The 8,346-nt window shown below is 37.5% G+C and overlaps 1 pseudogene; it reads left to right on the top strand.

Annotated features, from left to right (window-relative positions):
- The first annotated feature begins 4,988 nt into the window (after positions 1–4,988).
- Positions 4,989–7,496, top strand: LOC149201876 (rop guanine nucleotide exchange factor 9-like; annotated as a pseudogene).
- The last annotated feature ends 850 nt before the right edge of the window (positions 7,497–8,346 follow it).

Below are 8,346 nucleotides of genomic sequence, written 5' to 3'. Positions count from 1 at the left end.
CATTGAAGAAATCCAAGAAGGGATCCTCGAAAGGATCAAATGGTGAGGCACTGGCCTCACAGTTCGAATTGGATTTTACCCTCATCACATGCATGGTTTCATCGATGGTGGGTTGTGTTTGGTACCTAGACAGTGGAGCCTCATTCCACATGACCGGTGATAAGAGTTTATTTAGTACCTTGGAGGAGAAAGGCCTCCATATGCGCATGGAGATGGCCGATGATGGAAAGTATTGTGTTTCAAGTGAAGGTACGGTTGTGTTTCAGAGGGAGCATGGAGCTCCTCTCACCCTTACTGATGTAAAGTATGTGCCTGGACTGAAGAAAAACTTGGCATTGGTTGCGATGTTGGAAGACAAAGGCTATGATATAGTCTTCAGTAAAGGAAAGGCATTCTTGAGACACATAGCCACGGGTCAGACCAAGAGGATTATGATTCGAGTGAAGAATCTCTACAAGCTGGAGGTAGATGACTATGCTGCATTGAGTGTCCAAAGAAAAATTGGTGCAAAGCCAAGATATTGTCGAGTTATGGCATAGATGGTTGGGCCACTTGCATCATGGGGCCTTGAAGATAATGCAACGAATTTCTACCTGAATTCTCAAAGGTAAACTTGAGCAAGTGGACACATGCAAAGGTTGTACCTTGGGTAAGTATGCAAAATATCCCTTTCATGATCGAGATAGTTGAGCTGAAGCAATCTTGGAGCGAGTTCATACAGATGTGTGTGGACCATTCTCGACAACCTCCACCGCTAAACAAAGGTATTATGTGATTTTCATTGATGATTTTTTTCGTAAATGCTAGATTTATTTCATGCAGAATAAGGATCAAACCTTCTAAAGGTTTTGTGAGTTCAAAGCCTTGGTTGAGAAAGAATCAGGAAAGAAGATTAGGGCCTTGCGAAGCGACAATGGTGGAGAGTATGTCTCTCAAGAGTTTAAGGACTTCTGTGTAGCAGAAGGAATTAAACGGGAGTTGACGGCACCTCATAACCCACAGCAAAATGGGGTGGCCGAGAGGAAGAACAAAACAATTATGGGGGCATCTCGGGTGATGCTACATGACCAAGGCCTACCACTTCATTTGTCGGCTAAGGCATGCAACACAACAGTTTACTTGCAGAATAGAAGCCCACATCGCATACTTGGGATGAAGAAACCAGAGGAAGCTTTCTCTGGGAGGAGACCAGATGTGGGTCACTTCAGGATCTTTGGCTCATCGGTTTATTTCCATGTGACCAAGGATGCCCGGAAGAAGCTAGAGTTGACAACAAAGTTGGGGATACTTGTGGGGTACATTAATACTCCCCACAACTATTGGGTGTTTTTGCCTACTAGTCAGAGGATAGTGGTTCGCAGAGATCTTAAGTTTGATGAGCTAAAGGCCATGCAAGTTTCTCTTGAGAGGGAGCTCAAGTTGTAGACAGAGGAGTAACTTTTGGTTCCCAAGGAGGAGGAGCCTCAGACTGATGCGAAGCATCCGCATGCATAGGTTCCAGGAGTGGAGACATCCACTCAAGCAGAGTCTTCCAGAGATGGGTGGAAGCGCTCAAGGGAAGATGACAGATTGTTGATGGATGCAAGAGAGAATGTGGGAGATCCATCTTCTGAGGGCAGACAGAGGAGGTCTCCTGAGCAGCTCACTAGTTACATGGACCTTGTTGGGGAATGTGTAGAGACCGAACCATCTTCCTTTGAGGAAGCAGTGCAGCAGCCAGTTTGGGTTGATGTTATGGTGGAGGAGTATGACTCCATAGTTCAGAACAGTGTTTGCGATGTTGTTCCAAGACCGGAGAACAAGTCATTTGTTAGTTCCTGTTGGCTTTACAAGGTAAAGCAAGCTACTGATGGTAGTGTGGAGAAATATAAGGCAAGGTTTGTTGCCCATGGTTTCTCACAGGTCGAGGGGATCGACTATGATGAGAATTTTGCTCCTGTAGCAAGGTACTCATCTATCATATTGATGTTGGCACTATTAGCATAGATTGGTTGGAAGATCCATCAGATGGATGTGAAGATTGCATCCCTCAATGGCAAGATTGAGGAAGAGGTGTACATAGAGCAGCCAGAATGATTTGAGACCTTCGATCGCGAGTCACATGTGTGTTGACTTAAGAGAGCTTTGTACAGGCTGAAGTAAGCGCCTCGTGCTTGGTACACCAGGATCGACAACTACTTCATTGGGTTGGGCTTTACAAAGAGTGAAGCGGATGCGAACTTGTACCACATCATGGTGGAAGGTAAGAAGTTGATCATTGTTCTTTATGTTGATGATATGATATTAATAGGTGATGATCAATTGATCATGTTTTGTAAGGAGGACTTTGCAAGAGAGTTCGAGATGAAAGACATGGGTCTCATGCACTACTTTCTAGGCATGGAAGTGTGGTAGAAGGATGGGTAAGTGTTTGTGTCTCAAGGCAAGTATGCCAATGAGATACTCAGGAGATTCCACATGGAGAAGTGCAAGCCCATGTAGACTCCTCTAGCAGGTAACTGGAGGAAGGAGGATGCTACTTCAGGAGAAGTAGTAGAAGCTACCGTGTATCGGCAGCTTGTGGGTTCACTGATGTACTTAGTGAACACACGACTAGATTTGTGCTATCCGGTGAACCAGCTGAGTCAAGCTATGGTTCAGCCTACCAAACTATTTTGGAAGGCAGCAAAGCATGTTTTGAGATACCTCAAAGGCACATCTTAGTATGGATTATGGTACAGACGGTCAGAGGGAGTAAAGCTACAGGGCTTCACAGATGCAGATTGGGCAGGGAGTCCATCAGATTAGAAGAGCACATTAGGAGGAATTTTCAGCCTTGGTTCAACTGCAGTTTCTTGGTACAGCGGGAAACAAAGGTCAGTTGCACTTAGCTCAACAAAGGCTGAATACATGGCTGCAAGTCGGGCAACATGTGAGGCCATTTGGATGCGGAAAATTCTAGATGGTTTATTTGATCAAAGGATGGATCTAACTGTGATCTAGTGTGATAATCAGAGTTGTATCAAACTCTCTGAGAATCCAATATTTCATGACAGGTCCAAGCATATCGAAATTCGGTATCATCATCTCAGAAACTGTGTGGTGAGGAGGATCATGTTGTTGCAGTATATTTCGACCGAGGAGCAAGATGCTGACATTTTGACTAAGGCATTGTCAAAGTGTATATTCGAGTTCCACAGAGATAGGATCAGGGTGGCAGATAATCCCTTTCTTGTTGAGAGGGAGTGTTGAAAATAGCAACAAGAAATGCTAAAAATATAAATGCTAAAAATAGCATTGCTATAGATAACATTTCAGGACATATTCCAATTTTAGTTTGTCCTTGAATTAAAATTTGAATTTAGTTTCACTAGCTGTTTGAAAAATAATTAATTAATTCATCTTCAGTTAATTAGTTGGAGAAATTCAAACATGAAGTCTTTGTGAAGATATGCAAAAGTTATCCCTTTGATGGAGGAAGTTATCCCTTAATTAAGGAGATAAGGATGAGTTGTATTTGAGTTGTAATTAGTTAAATCAGTTAACTGAGTTAAGTCCAATTAATTTAGTTCCAAACAGTTGGAGGAACTAATTATGAGTTCAGTCAATTAATTCATGCATGCATGCAACTAGAGTTCTCCAGATAACTGAATATTCTCTCATAAATAACTCATGCATGTCAGTTCAGACAAAGACCCAACTGAGATTAAATGCATGGACAATGTACTATCAGTTGCTAGAATATTCCCATGTGAATATCTATTACATGCAGAAGGAATTCATTCCTTGAGGATTGCGCAGTTACTACAGAGGTCTGAGCAGTGTGTGAGGTGAGAATCACACAGGTTACAACGAGAGGACCCAGGAGAAACTGCGCAAGGAAATATGAGGCTTGGAGGATTGAGGAGAAGGCATATGTGTTGTCTATTCTATCTATGAGCAGCAGTGAGGGATTGTACTAAGAGCTAGATAGCTTGAGAGCTAAAGCTTTGTCTGGTCCTGAGATATTTCCACTTGTATGATAATATAGATAGTGGGGTTTTTAGCTGAGGCTTTCCCTAGAGTATTCTTCTGTGTTTCATGTGTGATTGAATATTCTTCTCTGTTATATGTGTTCTGTTTGATCTTCCTGAAAATCAATTAATCTTCTGCAAGTTTGATTATAGAAGTAGATTAAGTATTTTGTTTTAGTACATTTCATAATTAGTTTAATCTACAGTGAGAATTTCTATAGGAATTATGAAAATTTTCCTTTTGATCAAATTGCTTTCAACTTCTTTCACTTTTGTTTGTTTCACTAAATTAGTCAAATGCAACTGCCATTTTCAGATATCTATGGGGGTTAGAGCCCTTAACTCTAGAGCGCAAGACAATGTGGTGGAAGGAAACTGACTGGTTACTCTGTGTGACTGATTATATAGTAGAATTGGTGCCATCTTGTCAATGCTTAGTGGATCGAACCCATATGGAGGTAATGATGTCACCCTTCTCATGTCTATATCTAATTCCAAGTTTTTTTCCCTTTAAGTACCATACCAATTATCAGTCTTTAATTTGTATGAGGTACATGATTTAGGCTATATAATGGCTAGAATAATTCATAATCTGATTTGTACAAAGTTGGAAATATTTTGTTTACGAGGGAATGGTTATCAAAGTGCAATTAGACCTTTAGATGAACATCCCAACACTGCGTAAATTGGATGCAATGCTTATTGTAATATTTACAACTCAATTTCCTTCCAAGCCGTTGAAGAAATTATATAGAAATTCATTTTTTGATTACCATTCTAGGTGTGTAGGAAGCTTTGGAGAAATTCAGGGAGACTGAATTTTTGTACAATGATATATCAATGGTTGATTCATTTGAAGAGAGAGGCAATTAACAAAGAAAGGATCATAAATGGTGGCTTCCCACTCCAAAAATTCGTCATAGATGTCTCTCAAACAATACAAGAATATTGTTGTTGAAGCAGAGGGACACTTTGAAATAAATAATGAACGTACTGATGGAAATCAATGCTTAGGTTTTATTAGAAATCGAGATTCCAAATGTTTACCTAGAATACCTACCAAAGGTAGTTATATATCTCTTAAATTTTTGGTTAGAGGATATTGAGTCACGATGAACAAACCATTTAAAAGGTTTATGAATAACTCTATAATCTTCCATTTATGTTTTGGCATATTTTCTATCGTTGTAGAAAAAATTTACAACCATATAACATCAAATCAAATATCTCCAGAAGCCCTATTGTATTCACTAGATTTATCATTAGAACAAAACACTCTGGATTTGATGAATCAAGTAGAAGCCTCCATAGTTATATGGAAGCAAAAGATGAGCAATAAGGAAAACAAACCATACATATCCTCTTGGGGATCCACAATCAATCATGCGAGATGAGAGGTCCTTGGAGAAAGGGCTTAGACTCTTTTCCTACTACTCAAGCAGAGATATCCTGGCATTCCACAGAAAATACTGGATATGAACAAAATTCAATATAACAAGGTGATCACACCACCAATTTTCTTTTTCGTAATACAATACTTTGCATTGGTGATAATCTATGACATTCATGTATGTTTCTCTCATGTTCAAATTGCATAGTATTTTGTTCATTATGATTGTTAATTTCCCAAAAATATATAGTCTTGTCACAAGATGCTCACCTAAGAATTTTGTATTTCCCACAAGGGTTGGAAAGAAATAAATTATTTTAATGTTCACAAATGACTAAACCAAAACCAAGTCATTAAGATTGTATACTACCAATATAAAATGGTCAAGAGGAGGTTCCTAAAGGCTAAAGCATCTCCAATGAGCTCCAATAGCTTAAAGTAAAATGAGGTAGAAAAACATGAGAGATGGGAGGCCTTCTGAGAAAGGGATAAGACTCTTCTCCTGCTACTCAAGTAGAGATATCCTGGCATTTCACAAACAATACTGCATATGAAAAAAATTCAGTATAATAAGGTGATCACATCACCAATTTTTTTTTTTTGTAATAGAATACTTTGCATTGGTGATAATCTATGACATTCACGGATGTTGATCTCGTGTTCAGATTTCACAGTGTTCTATTCATTCATATGGTTAATTTACCCAAAACATATAGTCTTGTCACAAGATTCTCGACTAAGAATTTTGTGTTTCCCCAAAGAGTTAGAAAGAAAGAAATTATTTTAATGTCTACAAATGAGTAAACTAGAACCAAGTCATTGAGACTGTATACTACCAAGATAAAATAGTCAAGAGGAGGTTCCTAAAGGCTAAAGCATCTCAAATGAACTCTAATAACTTAAAATAAAATGAAGTAGAAAAAAATTAACAAAAAGAATGGGAGAACATACGAAAAAAAATTAAAAGAATATATTCCAAATGATATCCAATGTAACATATTATGTGTAGTCATTCCTGCTAATCATCATAAGGGTAGTATCAAAAGAAATGGTTGGATTATCAAACTATACGAAATACCCAAGGAAGAGTCTAAGAATGACATTTGGACTTTAGAGAGTGGCTTGGGCCAAGAAGAGTTGGTTGCACTATCTTTGGGGTAGCATATGCAGGAAATTATCAAAGAAAATGATTTCTTCAACTATGTTTTGCAATAATGAATGGTCTGAAAAAATATGTTTTTGTACCTTATCTAATATCATGTTTTTAACGTTATTCTACAAGTGTTATTTTTCTAATTGATATAACCTTTTCTGATACTTGAGGTGGTGTAATTTTTTCTCTGAGCTGAGAAATTGTGATAAAACATGTTTTCTAGCCAATTATAAGGGGGAATTAATATATGAATTCTATGTAATACGGTGTTCATACAGATAATTATATTCTTTAGTTGGCGGAAAACATAAGCATTAGTTTAAAATATTTATGCATAAGAAAACTTATGAAATGTTAATTCCTGAATTTCCAAAATGGATTAAATTGGGGTGGGATTCAGAGTTTGATTTATAAACTAAAGCGAAGAATGCACTTTCCTTTTATACCTATTTGAGGAGACTCCCTGAACATTGTGATTTTTTTTCCCTTTTGCGTCAGAGTGTCATTCCAATTCCAAGTTTATCATCATAATATGTTGGGGATCATAAGCCTAGGAAATAATTACAAATAAAATTTATCATAGATTCTAAACGAACTCTGATGTTTTTGGTCATTGGTTCTATAGGATGGTGGTCAATATATACTAAAGAGCCACTCTCGAGTGCTGGAGAACTTTTCTTTCAACATACTATCCAAAATAGATGATGTTTTGTATGTAGAAGACCAAGCTAGAGGTCCTCTGTTTCCTGATCCTTCCTTTGACAAAATCCCATCTTCCGACTCCATGGACTTAAATTTTGTCTTTGAAGACCAAAATTCCTTATGGAATCGATCTTTAATTCCATACATACTGCAAACACCATCTAGTAGTTCGAGTAGACAACATGACATCCCAGTGGTTGCGGATGTTGAACCAGGTGCCTCTCCATTGTACATGACTCTTTCTTATTACGTTGGCTAAATTTTTTTCCATCCACACAATAATGATTCTTTATCCAAACTAGATGATCTATCCCAGAATGAATCTCATCATTGAACTCCAATGAATCAACAACATCATACTAAATCGTTCAAAATATTCTCGTCATTGTAAAAAACAAGCAACTCTTATCATATCTTGAAAAATTAGAACACCAGGGTGCTGTGCATTGTTTCGTTGCTCATGATTGAGGACCACTTTCATGATAGAGAAAATAGTATCATGTACAAATTAGCAAGTTATCTCAAATTTAATTCACTTGACTGAAGTTGAGGAAAAGTGCGTATGTCTGGGATACACTAGAAAATATAGAAGATATCTTCAACAGTGATCATATTTAAAGGCTTGAATGTACTTCAAAATCCATTTTTCTTACCATGGGAGAGCACACGTTTAAGTTTTTTCTTTCTAATTCATTAAATTGCAACAATAAATACCTTCTTGCAAAAAGAAAGCAGAAGAAAAATGATCCAGGTTCCAAATTCATATTATGTGATTAACTCTTGAAGGATTTGAAAGAAGGCATTAGATTAACCAAATCTGACTTGGATCCCTCTTTGTCTAGGTGTTCCTATGTAATTTTTTAGGTTTTTAAGTATTATTTGGTTTTATTAACATTGGCTCTAGTTCAAACTATCTGAATCATGTGCATTTTGTACTATTAATATACGTCTATAATTATTTTTCAATTTTTCTTGAAGTAATAATTAAATTATTAATTTGTGACGGTATTGGATACCATGAACATACAAGGGGTCTCCCGATGTGAAGTCCCAATTAGACCTCACATTGTTTGCAGTAGGAGCCTATTGATGGTATGGAATGACTGCAT

Source organism: Pinus tabuliformis, chromosome 2_1, assembly GCF_031772625.1.
Source record: "Pinus tabuliformis cultivar Carrire ecotype Pingquan chromosome 2_1, CPIR1, whole genome shotgun sequence".
NCBI lineage: Eukaryota > Viridiplantae > Streptophyta > Pinopsida > Pinales > Pinaceae > Pinus > Pinus tabuliformis.
This window is presented reverse-complemented; position numbering and strand designations above follow the sequence as displayed.